The 18,709-nt window shown below is 43.2% G+C and overlaps 1 protein-coding gene across 1 annotated transcript in view; it reads left to right on the top strand.

Annotated features, from left to right (window-relative positions):
• The window catches only part of CDKAL1 (CDK5 regulatory subunit associated protein 1 like 1), an 811,149-nt gene that overhangs the window by 784,360 nt on the left and 8,080 nt on the right, over positions 1 to 18,709 (top strand). The window contains exon 17 of the transcript XR_007191478.2: positions 16,242 to 18,709. This exon is cut by the window's right edge and continues 8,080 nt beyond it. The gene's annotated coding sequence lies outside the window, so the exon portion shown is untranslated. The remainder of the gene's footprint in view (positions 1 to 16,241) is intronic.

Below are 18,709 nucleotides of genomic sequence, written 5' to 3' on the forward strand. Positions count from 1 at the left end.
CATGCACAGCCTTCCCCATTATCATCATCCCCCACCAGAGTGGTTCAGTCATTACAACTGATGAACCTTCATTGACATATTATGACCACCCAAAGTCCATAGTTTACATTAGGGTTCTTTCATGGTATGGTACCTTCTGTGAATTTGGACAAATGTTTAATGACATGTACCCACCATTATGATATCATACAGAGTATTTTTACTGCTCTTTGCTCTGTCTTTTCATCCCTCCCCCCCAAAAAAACCCTGACAACCACTGGTCTTTTTACTGTCTCCATAGTTTTGCCACGGCTGTCCTTTATTACCAGTGGTCCCTAAGGCCTACACAGCTAACATCAGACATTCCCTCTTTAGGAATGGACTGTGGGAACATTCTCTCTTGACCCTGTTGTCACTGTTCACTATTGGATTCACTGTTCTGGCTGCTAGGCAGTACCCCTGAGGGTCCTGTTGTTACTTGAGGAGACATGAACGGGAAGAAGAAATCCACTCTAATTCCCTGGGAAAGAGTTAAAAAGGCAGAGGGAAGAGAGAACTCATCTGTCCTTGAGTGGAAAAGGAGGAGAGAAATATAAAGGAAATTCAACTCTGGAGACTGAAACTGTATTTAGGGCAGAGTTCTCACCCTGCTTTCAAAATTCATTAGGCCTAGTTCATTGTTTTTCCCAAAGAAACAATTGGAAATGACTTTAACACTCCAATTCACCTGCCTTAAAGTTTAACTAAATTTGCAGAGGTCTGACCTAGAAACCTAACTACCTAAAGAAGTCCGTTTTGCAGAAAAAGCAAATGCAATCTGGTTTTAAAACAAAAACAGAGAAAAACCTTACAAAGATATTTCTACTCAGATCCTTTATATCCATCTCATTAGCTCAAGCACAAAATGCCTAAACACATGACAACAATACTTAGGACGGGCTTTATGTGGAAAGGGAGCTTTCGAATGGCTGAAAAATGATCAAACCTCAAGATACATAGCAGAAGAAAGCATTCATTCTGTTTTGGAAAGCCATGGAAATGCTTTGGCATGGTCTTTTAGGAATGGTCACCGAACCTCCAGGTGGGTGTTAAACAGTCAAAGCTTCCCTGGCACCAGACAATATGAATAATGGAAAGCTGCATGCAATTTCTGAGAATTCAGGGTGCCTTTAAAGAAAATCCCAATAAGCCAGTTCTTGGCTAAGTGGCCAAAGTTTTACATGCACCCAGACATAGTAATTAAACAAATGTGCACATATGCCCTCAACTTGTGATTCTGGACAATAGAACTATTAAGTTGCAATATTAAGACTTAAGTACATTCACTTGAACTAATTTAACTTCGGTTTCAGATAATGGGGCAGCCAAGTTCCTGGAATTCGCCTCTCCTTATTATTATTTTTCTTTCTTCTGAATTTAAATACCAGTTCACCTAGACGTTTCAGGATTCTGGGAGCTTGTATTTGCCTTAAAAAGAGGTCAAGAGAAGCTCTCTCTATTTATACCCAGAAAGACCATGTTCAGTGTGAAAGAAATATCCCCACAGAGTTCAGCTCTAAAACTCCCAACGGCAGAGAAAAGAGAAGTTGGTGGCATGATGCACTTAGAGATCTGCTTTGCATTTGTAATATTATCTGTTTGGTTGGTAGCCTAGTTTGTGGTTTTTCAGGAAAAATACTGCAAAGATTAATATCTGCTTCCATGTTGCTATTCCTTTGGTTTCCACAATCCAAGATGTAGGCCTGCCTGCTTTTCCATTTGTCTCCTTTGGGAGACTCAGAATTGATTTATTAAGTTGGATTAGTTTGGGTTAATGCAGAGAGATGTCAAAGACTCCTCAAACATAGTGATGGCAAAGGGACTAAAGAAACCAGTCAACCAAAATAGTGGGAGAAAAGAAAAAATAAATAAGGAAGGAGGGAAAATGGTAATTAATGTCAATATGCTGTTTTAACTCAGAATTTTGAAGGCTGCAAAACATTGGGAATGCAAAGTAATGACCTGGAAGATAAACTCAGATTAAGAAATGTCAGATTGGAGGATAATCTTGATGGGGTGGAAGAGAAACAGTGACCTTCCCCCACCCTCCCCACCCCTCACATAGAGCATTGCAAATTCTTTGGATAAATATTTTTTTCTTAAAGATTTTATTTATTTATTAGAGAGAAAGCACAAGCAGGGGGAGGGGCAGAGAGAGAGGTAGATTCAGACTCTCCGCTGAGGAGGGAGCCCAACGCGGGACTCAATCCCAGGACTCTGGGATCATGACCCGAGTCGAAAGCAGATGCTTAACCTACTGAGCCACCCAGGAGCTCCAGATAAATATTTTTAATTCCTTCCACAAGCCATATCTTAATTTCCTTAAAGCTTGAAGCATTGACAGTAATCAGCTGTGTTTTATATGTAAGATGAGAAATTCTTGCAGGAAAAAGACAAATGTCTTAACTTCCTCTGGCCTCTGAGGATTTTTTGTTTCTGTGGAGAAGCTGACAGAGCCACCACCTCGATGGCTTTCAGTGACATAGGGCTTAAACCAGAGTTGTTAAGAATTCCAAACATTACGAGTCAAATGCTTATCTGGCTGGCTCCAGTTATCATATTTAAAGAACACGCTTCCTTGAACTATTATCTTGATAAGTATCTTTTCGAGACTGTGCTGAATCAAAAGAATTTTTATTAATAAAGAGGCAAATGCCTCAGAGAAGAAATAAGCTGCAAAACATTTTCTTTGGTTGTGATCTTACTCGGAGATTCCCAGAATCGTCCTGCAGTTACAGTGGGTGATTGGCCTTCTATTAATGGGATCATTCATGGACTATTTTTATCGTGTGAATAACAGATAACAGTAATTGAGCATTTGTTCTATGCCAGGCACCATTCTAAGTGCTTTCTATGTACGAATTGTTAGTCTTCACTACAATCAAAGGTGGAGGTATTATCATCCCTGTTTTAAAGATGAGAAAAGCAAGGTTAGGTCATTGTCTGAGGTCACAGTGCTCTTACAAGTGGCAGGATTCATATTTGAGTTATAATCCACACTTACAACCACAATACTATGGTGTTGTCATCATATCAAGACACTGAGGGGTTTTTTTTAAAGATTTTATTTATTTGAGAGAGAGAAAGTGTACATGCACGTGCTTAGCGGGGGGAGGGGCAGTGAAAGAGGGAGAGGGAATCTCAAGCAGACCGTCCCCCCCAACCGTGCGGAGTGCAGAGCCTGATGCAGGGCTGGATCCAGGACCCTGAGATCATGACCATGAGCCAAAACCATGAGTCAGACGCTCAACTGACTGAGCCACCGAGATGCCCCTGGACACTGAGATTTTTTTAAATAATCTATTTCTGGCCATCGATGGGAAGATATGTTCATTTATCCTGAGAGTAATTATGCTGGCAGTCTCTTTTCTGTGACCTATTCATTTCATAAAGTGAGTTTAAATACAAATACAAAACAAGTCCAAGTCTTCACACTGCCAGCAAGATGCCAGGAAGGTGTGGAGAGAGTATGGGAGACAAGCCTGTGTTCAGAAGAGATCGCTACTATCTCCCTGGCCTGACAGGGATCAAGTATGATAAGTTCTTTTAAGGAAAAAAAAAATGGAGATAAAACTCAAGGAGCTTTTATTTTTCTAAATTTCATTTTCTTTCCTTTGACATCATGGCTGGTTTAAGTTACCCAGCAGCAGGGAATGATAAGAGAAATCTTTTAATTAAGAGCGTGGAAGAAACATGTTTTTATTTTTAATGTTTTTTTATTATATTATGTTAGTCACCATACAGTACATCCCTGGTTTCTGATGTAAAGTTCGATGATTCATTACTTGCGTATAACACCCACTGCACCATGCAATATGTGCCCTCCTTACTGCCCATCACCAGCCTATCCCATTCCCCCACTCCCCTCCCCTCTGAAGCCCTCAGTTTGTAAGAAACATGTTTTGAACCATGAAGTCAGAAGGTGTGAGAAGCTCCTGTTTACCAAGGGCACGCTGCTCCTCCAGGAGAGCAGGCTGGCTGCTGCACGCATCAGAGCAAGAGGAAGCACAAGGGTCTCGCAACATGATGTTAAGATGTCTCAGCACCACAGGATTAGAAGTAGCGTCTTCTTCTTCCACCCAAAGAATAATTTGCACAGCCTCTCAACATGGCTGAAGTGGCTGCGAGCCAGCCAGTGTTCCTGGAAGGGTAGAGAGGGCGTGGGGGGCAACCTAGAGAGGACGTGGAAGCCAAGTGGAAGAGATTAGCCCCCCAAATAAAATGGAGGGTTGTGCAGAATCAGGAACTCAGGAGAGGGATGAAAGGAGAAGCCCAGGGCTGGTCGCTTCCAACCCAGCTACTATCAACACTTGTCCCATTTTTCTTCCTGCTTTGCAAGGTATGACGTTGGCCACAAAAATGGAAGAAAATGCCCCTGTGAGTCTGAAACCTCTGACTGGTGAGGGGGAAGGGACCTGAAGGAACAGTGGTAAGAACTGAGAAAAAAAATATTAAAAACATGGAAATTCCATAAAAACTCAACAGCAATAGCTGTGCATCCTGGATGCCATTGCTTAGGGTCCAAGGAAAGCCTAGCTTAGATCTCTACTTTCTACATGGATATTAGGGGGAAAAAATCTTTTTTTCTCTTTTTACAGTATTTCCGGGCTATGTGAAAAAAGACTCCTCACAATATTGCATGAGGAGAAATGGCTAAAATAACTTCTGATGTTCTCTCTGCTGTGCGAAGATAGTGTGCTTGCCATTTTATTAATTTATTTCTTTCTGAGGTCCCAGGTTAAGCCCATATTTGCTGAGAATCCTGAAGGAGGAAAATATGGCCGTGCTGTGATTTAATAATACAGTGGGCTAAGAAGCCAGAATTTGTACTCGGAGACACAGGCACAGCGGTACAAGGTCATTCTGCAGATATTTCTGTTGGTGAAATGGAACAGCATTTGCGGACGCTTCTCAGTCGTGGGGATTCCTGAGACAGCAGTGGTGAACGTTCCTTCAGCACCGACACAGCGCCAGGCTCGACAGCCTGCGCATAGAGATTCGAGACTTTAGAGGCTGCAAAGCACAAGCCATTGTTACCCCTTGTCATTTTTTTAAAATTATGGAAGTCCATGTCACAGCCCTTATTGCAGATTGCACAAGAAGCCTCTCAACGCCATTTTACTTCATCCTTTATGGTGTGGTACGTTTATGATCCACTCTGTGCAAATCCGAAGGAAGAGGAGAACTGTTCCATGTGAGACATGAGGTTGCCTCTCATTTCTGCTGTAGCTGACACAATGCCAACGTACTGCAGGGGGCGAAGAATTAAAATTCTACTAAAGATCTCTATTTTTTTTTTTTAAGATTTTATTTATTTATTCGACAGAGATAGAGACAGCCAGCGAGAGAGGGAACACAGCAGGGGGAGTGGGAGAGGAAGAAGCAGGCTCATAGCAGAAGAGCCTGATGTGGGGCTCGATCCCATAACGCCAGGATCATGCCCTGAGCCGAAGGCAGGCGCTTAACCACTGTGCCACCCAGGCGCCCCTAAAGATCTCTATTTTTGCAAGGTAGGCTCCCTCTGTAGTTTCCAAAATTATGTGTTTTATGATTTTATAAAATTAACACCGTGCATTTAAATATAGAAAAAAAATAGAAAAAATGTAAATCGCTCTTCAAGAGTCAAGGACCTTGACCAGTTCCACATGTAGTCAGAGGTGGAAGCCAAGTTAGGAATCCAAAGACTCTTATTTCAAAGCTAAGGTCATTTTTACTATATCACAGCTTAGAGTTTAGCTATTTTAATATTTTGTTTTTTTCACGTAACATTGTGCCAAAAGGGTATTTGAGTCAAACTTCCTTAGAGGGAGGCATAACATTTTTCAAGTGCTCCAGAAGTGTTTTTTGAACATTTAAAAATAATATTTTGTGGAACGTCATTGTTGAGGTTGAAGATCAAGGATGCGGGCAACTCTGTACTGTGGCATCTGGATGCTGCTGGAAACAGCTTTTGTGCAAGGACCTGCTCTCCTCCACCTGGGCTGGGGTTTTGCCGAGTCAGTAGGAGGGGCAATGACCACAACTATCTTTCTTTCTAGGAAGTCAGAGGTTTAACAGGTCTGGGTTGGGTGGGAGACAGCATTCTTGAAGGAATGTTTAAATAATTAGAGAAAGAAATGGAAACTCATTTCCTGGGGATCTCTGAAGAAAGACAGGAGAAGGTCTCATCCATCTAGCAAGGTTGATGTGTGTCTTTGCATGAAGAAAAGTAGAGAAGGGTGTCAATTCGTTGTTCTAAGCTTTAGATCTGTAGGGACTGGAAAAAAGAAAAAAAACAAAAGAAAGCAAAGCAAAGAGGGTAACTCAGTATAATACTCTGGAGAGCCCAAGTTGAGTACCGCTAGCATCAGGGGTATTCTGGGACGTGGAGTTTAGGGTGGCAGGATGGGAAACCCTCCATCCCTCCTAGGTATCTGTCCTCCTTCTCCTCAGATGGACGTCTTCCCCTCCTGGTGCTTTGCTCTCCCCCAGGAGGCTGTTGGCTCTTCCTTCACCCGCTGTTTCTGTCCTCCTGTTTCCTTCCAGGAAATCACTCCTCTCCAACAAAGATACACGTGTTCCTTGTCATGGATATACCTCATATGTAGATTAACTCAATGGTTACTGAAGTAGCAGACTCATTTTACAGTTGGTAAATTAATTTCAAATTCAGTCTCAGCCTTTCTGGCAAAGCTTTTGCAGCCAAGAGCTGCAGCTCAGATCGTGTGCCCGAGTAGCCCCCGCCTCTGCTCCCATCAGCCAGATCTCTTCTCTCTACAGAAGCGCACGCCTTGCCCCATGCTGACAGTCACTTGTTTCAGCATTGGCTAATCACCAATATGTTCTGTTAAGTGAGATTCATAGATGCTGATTGCATTTAGTGCATAAATTACTTCATTATTAAAATCAGGTCATTTGAGCCCCCAAACCATTAACATGAAGGTTATTAACATAATTTCATAAGCTAATAAATCAAGCACAGGAAAGGAATTAAAGGGTTCTTAGTGATAAGTGTTTCTTCAGAGATTAAGGAACACAATTTTCTTATGCATATATTAACATTTTATGAGTGGATTCATGCAAGAGTAGTTTTTTTCTCTCTGCACACATGACTCACACTTCGTCTTCATGCTCACCCTCTGAAGCTCATTTTCAAAATTAAGGGTTCTTTTTTTCTTTTCAAATAACTGTAAAGCAGTTTTCAACTGAATCCATTAGCCTTCTGTAATATGCGCTACCTATAAAATTCTTATCTTTTCACACGCCTTAGACTGCGAAATCTTTGGAGTAGGGGGAGGAGGTAAGGTAAAGGTGGAAGGAAAAATACCTCGGATTGGTCTTAGATGGTGCAATTTTCATTCTAGGTGAATTTCAAATGTATTCCTGGTCTTAAAAGGTTCTAGTGAAGTTCTAATTATCTCTCTAATTACAACACATACTGAGGTTAAGTGTTCTTATCAAATGGTGCATTAAAAATGGGTTTTATTCCCAGGCTGGATCTAATAGGTTGTGATACTGGCCTGAACACACAGAAATTGGTTCCCTCGTTCATTCCACTTACCAGATTGTGAAAGATTCTGAGGGTCGGAGCCATCATTATCCAGTGCAATGGTGTTGCCTAGAAACGGAGATAAGTTCCAATGTAAATTAGACTATAACAACTTTATCCTTTGTGCAATTTGTGTAATGTTTTTAGCAAATAGCGACTGATGGGTCATAATTGAAATATGTGGAATGTTAGCAAGCAGTGAGTGTGACTTTACAGGAGAATTTGGGAGACGGGTGGGACCTGACAGTTCTTTCTAAGAACAAATGTAGTGACCACACCATACTTTTCCTCTCAATCTTCAGTGACTGCGAATATTCCCTTGAACAAGGTACAAACTTCCCTGGACCTCCTCCTACCTCCCTGCTTTTAAACACCTCATTGCTCTTAGGATAGAAAGACATTTCTCAGCATGGTTTACAAGCCCCACATGGTCTGGCCTGCCCAGCCTATTGGCTTGCTATACTGCTTACTTTTACTTCTTCCTCAGTACCACGGCCTCCCCACCACAAGGCCTTTGAACAGGCTTCCCTCTCTGATTGCAGTGCTCTTCTCCGTGCTTTGAACGCACTGACTCCTGTTCATTCTTCAGATCTCAACTCAACAGCCACTTCCTCCAGGAAGCCTTCCCTGACCTCTCTGATTAGGGCAAATCCTTCCTAGCTGGGACAATACCATGAATGTCTCATTTAAGTATTTGTCACAGTTGACATTTTTAATTAAAAAAATTTTTAATTGTGAACATGTCTTCATGGTTTAAAAAAATTAAAATGAAATAAAATGTTATATACTGGGCTGTCTAGTCTTGGTTCCCATTCTCATACATTCCATTCTGTCTCCCACTAGAAATACACTTTTTTAGTAGTTTCTTGTTTATCTTTCCAGTATTTTTTGCAAGGACAAACGCAAATATATGTCCTAAATATATCTTGTTTTCCCCCTTTTTAACACAAAAGATAATGTACCTTATACATGGTCTGCATCATGGTTTTTCCTCCCTGACAAGGTACTCTAGAGCTTATTCTGTATTGAGACATAAAGAACCTTTCTCCTTCTTTTTATAGCTGCATACAGTTCCCCTGCGTAACTCTTCCTTCGTTTACGGAACCAGTTCCTTATGCTGGCAGTTAAATTGCTTTCAGTCTTTTACAAGTAAAGCTGCAAATTAATAACCCCATGTGAGCATGCGTGTCTCTGTTATTTATGCGTGTGCAGGTTATTTGTAGAGTGAATGCCCACCAGTAGGATTTCTGAGTCAAAGAATGAATGATGCATCAGTAGTTTTGGTAGATTTCGCCATACTACCCTCCCTGCGAGCTGTATCATCTTGCAGCTTCATCAGCAAAACATGATTGTCCATTGTCCCCGGCTTCACAGCAGTGCTGTCCAACTTTGTGACTGGGAGGTGACAAATGATCCTCGGTGCAGTTTGAACGTGCATCTTTCTTATTTTGATTAAGGTTGACTCTCTTTTCACGTGCTTGAAGACCGTTTATAGTTTTTGTGTGTATAAAGTGTATGTCCATGTTCCTTGCCCGTTTTCTATTGCCTGCTTAATCTCTTCCTCCCTGTTATCTAGGTGCTTTTTATTACAGAGATTAGCCATTTATCTGTGATATGTATTGCGAATATTTCCCCCAGCCTGTCATTCTTATGACTTTCCATGTGGTGATTTTGGATGGTCAGTATCTATCGCTCCTGCTAAGACACTAATAATACTAAGGAGGGCAAGTCCCACATCTCTTTTGGCACTGTTGTGGTCCCAAAACCTTTTCTTCAATCTGTAAAAAAAAAAGTGAGCTGTGTTGTAGATGGTCTCCAGGGCCCCCTCATCTCTGAAAGTCTAGAGTACTGTTTTCTTACATTCTGGTTTATTAAGTTTCCCTCTGCCTCTCTAAGCTCAGGCTCTAGGGGCACACGGATCATTGGGAAATGTGGAGCCTCACGTAATGTCACCTGGGAAGTGCCTGGAAAAGCTCCCTCCCCCAAGGATTCAACCTAATTCTCATTTGAAATTTCACCATCAGTGATACATCCTGTCTTAATTCCCACTGACTTTGTTCAAGTCCTTGTTACCTCTTGTCTGGGCTTAAGCCCTTCTCCACGTTTGTCTGCCTGGATCCTGTCTCTTCAGCCTCCAGCCTATATGCTGCCTCCCAATAACATTTCTTATATAGAATCATCTTGATGGGGCCACTTCTCATCCAACTTTCTTGTATTGCCCATTTCATACAATATTAAGCTTTCTGGTCCCCTCCTGTTAAGGTCCCAAATGATGTGTTCAGCTTCATGTCTTACTAATGCTCTCGCTGGTCCCTTCTGTTCCCTCACGTAGGCTCCTTGCCTCATCCACCTCAACGCCCTTCTCAGGCTGCACCTTCCACCTGGCATGTCCTCCTTTTATCTGTCTAATTCTTCCTACAGAATATTTCCCATTTCTCACCATCCTCCGAAGCTGGGCTTGAACTCTGTTTTCCCAGGGAACTCACGAGACTTCATTTTTTTTAAAGATTTTATTTATTTATTTGACAGAGAGAAAGCAGAAGCAGGGGCAGCGGCAGAGGGAGAGGAAGAAGCAGGCTCCTCACTGAGCAGGGAGCCCGACGTGGAGCTCGATCCCAGGACCCTGGGATCATGACCTGAGCCGAAGGCAGATGCTTAACCGACTGAGCCACCCAGGCGCCCCCACTCACAATACTTTAAAAAGATAAAAGATCAGGGGTTCCTGGATGGCTCAGTCGATTGAGCATCTGACTCTTGATTTCGGCTCAGGTTGTGATCTCAGGGCCCTGAGATGGAGCCCTGTGTTGGGCTCCATGCTGAGCATGGAGCCTGCTTGAGATTCTCTCTCCTCCTCTGTCTTTCCCCTACTGGTCAAGCACATGCATTCTCTCTGTCTTCAAAAAAAAGGTAAAAGATCATATTCTCTGGTTTTCTTGGAAGGTACGTGCATGGCTCTCTATCTCCCAGAGTATGATCTCTTTGAGGGCAGAAATGTATTCCTTTTCATCCTTATAGGGTTCCATAAGAAGCAGTCTCTAAGGCATTTGCTCACTAGAATTGAAGCAACACTCACTTCTGGGAACTTTAATTTTAAATTAATTTGCACAACACTCCTGGGGTGGATAGCAACTTAAGACTTACATGGGTAAGAGTTAGTTTAGCAGAGTTGGTTTTTTTCTTAAATTATGATTCGTGAAAACATCAGTGTCTGTGTGTGTGTGTCTGTGAGTGTGTGTGTGTGAGAGAGAGAGAGAGAACACATTCATAGGAGGGGAATGGTGTTAAGAGGGGGGGAAGGTATGTGTAAAGGTTAGAAGTGAAGGGCACTGAGGAGAACATTCTACTTTGCATTGTGCCAAAGAGCACCTCTGCTCATTCCTGAAGTAGCCTGTCTCATCATCGTACCAAAGCATATCCTTCCCGTCTTTTTGATCTTGGATGAAATTTATGCACAAAACTTTTCTAGTTAAGAGGGTACATTCCTCAATTTCATAAAAACCATCTATGAAAAGCCTACAGCAAATATCATTCTCAATGGGGAAAAGCTGGAAGCCTTTCCCTTAAGATCAGGAACACGACAAGGATGCCCACTCTCGCCATTATTGTTCAACATAGTACTAGAAGTCCTTGCAACAGCAATCAGACAACAAAAAAGAATAAAAGGTATCCAAATCGGCAAAGAAGAAGTCAAACTCTCTTTCTTCACAGATAACATGATACTTTATATGGAAAACCCAAAAGACTCCACCCCCAAATTACTAGAACTCACACAGCAATTCAGAAATGTGGCAGGATACAAAATCAATGCTCAAAAATTAGTTTCATTTCTATATACGAACAATGAGATGGAAGAAAGAGAAATTAGGGAATCGATTCCATTTACTATAGCACCAAAAATCATACGATATCTCGGAATTAACTTAACCAGAGAGGTGAAGGATCTATACTCTAGAAACTATAGAACACTAATGAAAGACATTGAAGAAGACACAAAAAGATGGAAAAACATTCCATGCTCATGGATCGGAAGAATAAACATAGTTAAAATGTCTATGCTACCCAGAGCAATCTACATGTTCAATGCCATCCCTATCAAAATACCAATGATATTTTTCAAAGAGCTGTAACAAACAATCCTAAAATTTGTGTGGAACCAGAAAAGACCCCAAATCACCAAGGAAATGTTGAAAAAGAAAAACAAAGCTGGGGGCATCATGTTGGCTGATTTCAAGCTATACTACAAAGATGTGATCACCAAGACAGCATGGTACTGGCACAAAAGAAAAACAGACACATAGACCAATGGAACAGAATAGAGACTCCAGAAATGGACCCTTGGCTCTATGGTCAACTAATCTTTGACAAAGCAGGAAAAAAACATCCAGTGGAAAAAAGACAGTCTTCAATAAAAGGTGCTGGGAAAATTGGACAGCCTATGTACAAAAGAATGAAACTTGACCACTCTCTTACACCATACACAAAGATAAATTCCAAATGGATGAAAGACCTCGACGTGAGACAGGAATCCATCAAAATCCTAGAGGAGAACATAGGCTGCAACCTCTTTGACATTGGCCACAGCAACTTCCTTCATGACACATCTCCAAAGGCAAAAGAAACAAAAGAAAAAATGAACTTTGGGGACTTCATCAAGATAAAAAGTTTCTGCAGAACAGAAGAGGCAACCCACAGAATGGAAGAAGATATTTGCAAATGAAACTACAGATAAAAGGCTGGTATCCAAGATCTATAAAGAACTTCTCAAACTCAATACGTGAGACACAAATAATCAAATCAAAAAATGGGCAGAAGATATGAACAGACACTTTTCCAATGAAGACATACAAATGGCTAACAGGCACATGAAAAAATGTTCAAAATCATTAGGCATCAAGGAAATTCAGATCAAAACCACATTGAGATACCACCTTACACCAGTTAGAATGGCAAAAATTGACAAGGCAAGAAACAACAAATGTTGGAGAGGATGTGGAGAAAGGGGATCCCTCTTACACTGTTGGTGGGAATGCAAGTTGGTACAGCCACTTTGGAAAACAGTGTGGAGGTCCCTCAAAAAGTTAAAAATAGAGCTACCCTATGACCCAGCAATTGCACTGCTGGGTATTTACCCCAAAGATACAGACTTCGGGGCGCTTGGGTAGCGCAGTCGTTAAGTGTCTGCCTTCAGCTCAGGGCGTGGTCCCAGCGTTCTGGGATCGAGCCCTACATCAGGCTCCTCTGCTGAGAGCCTACTTCTTCCTCTCCCACTCCCCCTGCTTGTGTTCCCTCTCTCACTGGCTGTCTCTCTGTCAAATAAATAAATAAAATCTTAAAAAAAAAAAAAGATACAGATGTAGTGAAGAGAAGGGCCATATGCACATCAATGTTCATAGCAGCATTGTCCACAATAGCTAAATTGTGGAAGGAGCTGAGATGCCCTTCAACAGATGACTGAATTAAGAAGATGTGGTCCATATATACAATGGAATATTACTCAGCCATCAGAAAGAACAATTACCCAGTATTTGCAGCAACATGGACGGGACTAGAGGAGATTATGCTAAGTGAATAAGTCAAGCAGAGAAAGACAATTATCATATGGTTTCACTCGTTTATGGAACATAAGAAATAGCAGGGAGATGGTAGGAGAAGGAAGGGAAGAATGAAGGGGGGGGGATAAACAGAAGGGGGAATGAACCACAAGAGAGTATAGACTCTGGGAAACAAACCGAGGGCTTCAGAGGGGGGGTGGGGGATTGAGATAGGCTGGTGATGGGTATTAAGGAAGGGCATGTATTGCATGGAGCACTGGGTGTTACATGCAAACAACGAATCATGGAACACTACATCAAAAACCAATGATGTACTGTATGGTGACTCACATAACATAATAAAAAAAAATTTTTTTAAACCTTTCTAGTTAACTCACAACAACCAGCCACCTTGTATTACTCTGATAGATTAATGCATTCTGCATGGACATGTCAAGACATTATTGACACGGTCTAATGTATCTTGAGGCTGTCCTTTGTCCATCTTATCTCCTCTTTGGATTGTCCTTCCTGATAGTATTTCCTATTTAATCTCATAGCCTTTCTAGAGAAATAGCTCATGAATATTTGATAGTGGAAGAATTCTTCAGGATTTGTGAGTGGTTCAGAGCCAGCCTCCCCCATGACTCCCTGGAATGAAGATTACGTTTTCCTAGGCTTCCTTACTTCTCGGTGTGGCCATGTGACTGAGTTCTGGTCAATGAGATGTAACCAGAAATGCCACATCTAACTTCCAGAACTGTCTTTTGAAGTAAGAAGTCTCCCCCTGTTGGGCCCTTTCTCCTTCCAGGTGAGAGGGATGACAAGGTAATGAGTGAAGCTTGAGCAACCGTCTTAGACTCTGAGGGGCAATCTCTAATGCTAAAAACGGCCGTGTAGCGAGATACAAGGAGCCTGCGTCCGTGATGACGTTCTGAAGACGCGCTTCTAGACTGCCTACCTCCAGACTCCTTATACCCGAGAAATAAGGCTTCTGTCTCGTGTAGGTCTTTGTGATTCAGGATTTCACTGTTCACAGCCAAACCTAATCTCAGTTGAATATGGTCATAGGAAAGAGCAGAGCGTAGAGATTTACAAAGAGCCCTCAAGCAAGACCCAAACTGGTGTTCTGGCCTTATAATAATAACTTACAGATCATTAAAAGGGAGGGGAAGAAGATCAAAATTGCATGCTAAAGGGCACATTCCCTTTTCCTGGGTGAGAGCAGAAAATGTGCCCGTGATGCAGGTCAAACAGTCTGGAAGGGCAAGAAGTACCAGACCACTGAAGCGTGAGCAAGACGAAAACCATAAAGTGCTAAGGAACACGGAATGTAATGTGTACTGGCCTTTCAGGCTATCAGTAGCTGGCTTCAGAACGTACGAGATGTAGAATTTGGTCACATGGTACCTTCATTCCTCTACTACGGAACTAATTTTTGTTTATGGCAACTAACATATTAAAATAAAATTTTAGTAATAATACGTCCTTATTTAAGCTATTCCCAGGAGTTTGAAAGAAGAGAGCAAAAAAATCCCAGTCTGATGTTATTCCACAGAGCAAACTTCTCAAGGAAATTCTTGCCAACAATGCAGTGACATGGGCATTACGTTCCAGGAGAGAAACCGAGGTCCAGAAAGGAGAGTGATTCACCCCAAACCCCCCACCTACTTGGCTAATCACAGGATCAGGCTTTGAGCTCTCCTGGAGGCTCCTAGGCCAGTTCTCTCCCCTCAGCACCATTTTGTCAGCCCCCTTCATCCCCTGTCCATCAGGAATATCGGCTGTGCCATGGGAAAGGGGGGGAAGTGGGATGGAATATTCCTACCACTCTGCTGTAGGGTCATGGGTAACCAAACATCGCGCTTTCATCTATCACCCACAGGGAGAACTTTAGCTTTCGAAAGATCTGTTTAAAAAAACATTCTTTCACATTGTGTGTCTCTCCGACCATAAGAAATGGTTTTTGGGGGCGCCTGGGTGGCACAGCGGTTAAGCGTCTGCCTTCGGCTCAGGGCGTGATCCCAGCGTTATGGGATCGAGCCCCACATCAGGCTCCTCCGCTATGAGCCTGCTTCTTCCTCTCCCACTCCCCCTGCTGTGTTCCCTCTCTTGCTGGCTGTCTCTATCTCTGTCAAATAAATAAATAAAATCTTTAAAAAAAAAAAAAAAAGAAATGGTTTTTGCGTGAGATAAGAAGGAAGAGCAGTGCCAGGCAACACCGATGTCCTTCCACAGGGTCTGGAAATCTCCAGGTCTGGAGCTGACAGGTGGGCTGGTCAGTGACAGTTTACAAAGTTGTGCTTGGGATAATGAAATGAAAAAAATTAATATGAGGGCACCTGGGTGGCTCAGTGGGTTGAGCATCTGACACTTGGTTTCGGCTCAGGTCATGATCTCTGGGTTGTGAGATGGAGCCCTGCGTCGGGCTCCGCACTCAGCGGGGAGTCTGCTTAGGACCCTCTCTCCCTCTCTGTCTGCCCTTCCCTCCCTCTCAAATAAAGAAATAAATCTTAAAAGGAAAAAGAAAGAAGAAGAAGAAGAAGAAGAAGAAGAAGAAGAAGGGAAAGAAGAAAGAAAGAAAGAAAGAGAGAGAGAGAGAGAGAGAAAGAAAGAAAGAAAGAAAGAAAGAAAGAAAGAAAGAAAGAAAGAAAAAGAAAGAAAGAAAGATGACTAACATGCCCTTTGGTACTAGATGGCAATTTCCCAAAGCACAGAGCTCTTCAAACAATAACATTGCTATTAAAAAAAAAAAAAACCAACAAAAAAATGAAACAGTGCATTGTCCCTTTCTATTAAATCTTTCAGCGTATTTCTTACTTGTTACCAATTTCTGACACCTGTATGTGTATAAGGGTGCTAAATCCGAGTTGGCTCTGACAAATCCTAATGTAATGGGATGTGCTTTTTCACAGGTTCTCTTCAGGGAAAGTGGCCCAGCTTAGAATCTCAGGTTTTTAACATTGAAAGAAACCTCTTAGTTCAATATATAAGTAATCCAGTTCCCTCGTTTATAAATGAGAAACTTTGAGGTCTTAAGAGAAGCAAGATTGTGCCCAAGGTCACAAAGCTCGTTGAGGTTTTAATAAGTATTTCTTCCATTCCTTTCATATCTTTGCAGAACAGATTAAAAAAATATTTTTCCTCCCTTTCTGTTTTCTCAGCCACCAGCCTTCCAGCTGCGGCCCCACGTTTGGCATCATAAATATGGCACAACAAAGCACTACTATATACAGTTTATCAAATGATGATGATGATTTTTTTGTGCTCTGGAGGAACAAAACGTATCCTCACTGCTCACTCTCACTTTTGTTGTCAGCTTTTCATGCATGGTTTGAACTGGCTGTTCTTTGCACTGAGGTGTGTGGAGGGGGATGTCATGTGTTAACAGCTAATTAGTAGCATTGCCGAGCAGAAGGAGACCTTGCTAACACAACCGAGTCTCTGTGTCACAGTGATGCTGGATGCAGCTGCTGCTCTTAGACGTCAGCAAACCCCAGCCCAGTGGAGACATTACCCAGGGCTAGGAGGAGTCTGCTGAGAGCAGCCGACGACCTCATTTGGAGCCTGCAAGGAGCTGTGCTGGCCACGGGTCTGAGCAAAGTGCTAGATGCCTGAAGGCCCCTGGTCACCCAGCACTAGCTCTCCACACCTCTTCCAGACATGCACACGGAACGGACCGCCGGCACCAAAAAGAAACAGCACATACTTGTGAAAAGAGCCACAGGGCTAAGGGAAAGAAACTGAATTGTAGCCACCAGTCTACCTCCAGCTGGGTGAGGTGCCCACCCCCCACCTACACGGTCAGCATGGATTCGGCCAAACTTTCATTCCTGGGACAGAAGTTACCAGAAATCCCATGCTTCCGGGGGAGAAGGAGAGAGAATGCCCTTTGAATGAAAGATAACTCGGAGGTGATGAAATCCACATCTTGGATGCATCATTTAGCTGATCTCCTGTGGCTTCTAGCATCACTAGGGCCTAAAATAGCAAAGTGCTAGCTGATGATTCCAGGGAGTTCCATATTTCACCTTCATGGAAATCGATTCGGATGTGGTGCTTTCACGTTTCATTTTCGACATCTAGAATGGGAAGTGAGCTTGCTTTCCCAGCTTTGACGGGGAAAAACAGCTCATGAATTCACCGAGTATTTATTCAGCCCCAGCTCAATAGGCACGGGCCTGTGCTCAGACGCCGGGATGAAAGCTCGGGCCTGCACCATTCTGGGAGGACTTTGAAGGCATCATGCACTTCATACAAATGCCCTATTGAGTACCAGCTCTGGCCCAGGCGGAGAAGCCTGTTTTGACATTCCTATTTTGAGATTGCCCCATGGTAATTGCCACCTTCACTGCATTATTTTTTTTTTTCCCTTCACAGGGAATACAAAAATTTCTGAACTCTTGTCACTGGTGTTTAATGAAAACTAATAGAAACTGACTGTCATGCAGAAAACAAAGAACATAATTGGTTTCACAATTACTTAATGCTCCTAAAAAAAAAAACAAACCATAGGGACTTCTAGTTAAACATGGTAGATTAAAAAAAAAAAATGACTGTACCTCCAATCCCTCTCAAACTCCCACTAAGATGACAGGAAGAGAAAGAAAAAGCACCCATCAATAAGGACTTGGAGAACAAAAGAGGAAATAGCAATATTTTGAAAGGCAGAGAGCAGATGGATGGGCGAGCACTGACTTAGGAGGGCAAGACAGAGCTGATGGCAAGCGCCTAGTAGATGTGAAGCCAACAGCCCGGATGAATGGAGCCACGGAAGTCTGGAGAGTCTCAGCAGTAGTGGCACCAGCTGCCTCCGCGGGGGTGTGGGCAGCACGGGAACCGGGACGAGGGTTCAAAGTCTGTGGAAGTGGTAGCGCCCCGAGACCTCCTACAGCGTCCCTTCCCCCCCAGTACAAGACAGGAGGTTTATGTTCAGAAGAGGGTGAGCAAGAAGATCCTGGACTTGGGACCCCGGGGCCCAGCTGAGGGCACCTGTGACATACGGCAGCCGGGGAGCCTGGCGGGGAGAGGTGTCTGCACACCCGGCCGTGGCACCAGCAGCCCCGTTGTACGCTTGCTCCTAGAATGCTCGCAGCCCGGCTTGCAAGTGCACCGGCAGGAGAACGGAGGCTTCCTTGGCGAACTGATCTGCCCAAGAGAAAGTATCTACAGCTACGCGGTAACCGTGATAAGCAGAATAGTGTCCGCGTCCTAATCCCTGAAACCTGTGACTATGTTAGGTTACACGGCACGGCAGAGTGACGGGGCAGATGGAGCGGAGATTGCTAATCAGCTGCCTTTGACCTACGGAGAGCGTCCTGGGTCATCCAGGTGCACCCAACGTGATCGCCAGGGTTCCGAACAGAAGACAGAGGCAGACAGGTCAGAGATACGTGCAGGGAAAGGAGCCGACCCACTGCTGATGGCTTCGAAGATGGAGGAAGGGAGCCAAAACACCAAGAGGAGGAGTGGCTTCTAGAAGCTGGGAAAAGGAAGAAAAGGAATCCTTCCTGAGAGGCTCCAGAAAGGCATGCAGCCAGCCCTCCCCAAACCCTAGTTTTAGCCCAGCGAGACTGTACCAAACTTCTGACCTCCAGAGCTGGAAGATAAAATGTGTTGTTTTCGGGGGGCT

Source organism: Ursus arctos, unplaced genomic scaffold (assembly GCF_023065955.2).
Source record: "Ursus arctos isolate Adak ecotype North America unplaced genomic scaffold, UrsArc2.0 scaffold_31, whole genome shotgun sequence".
In the NCBI taxonomy this organism is placed as follows: Eukaryota; Metazoa; Chordata; class Mammalia; order Carnivora; family Ursidae; genus Ursus; species Ursus arctos.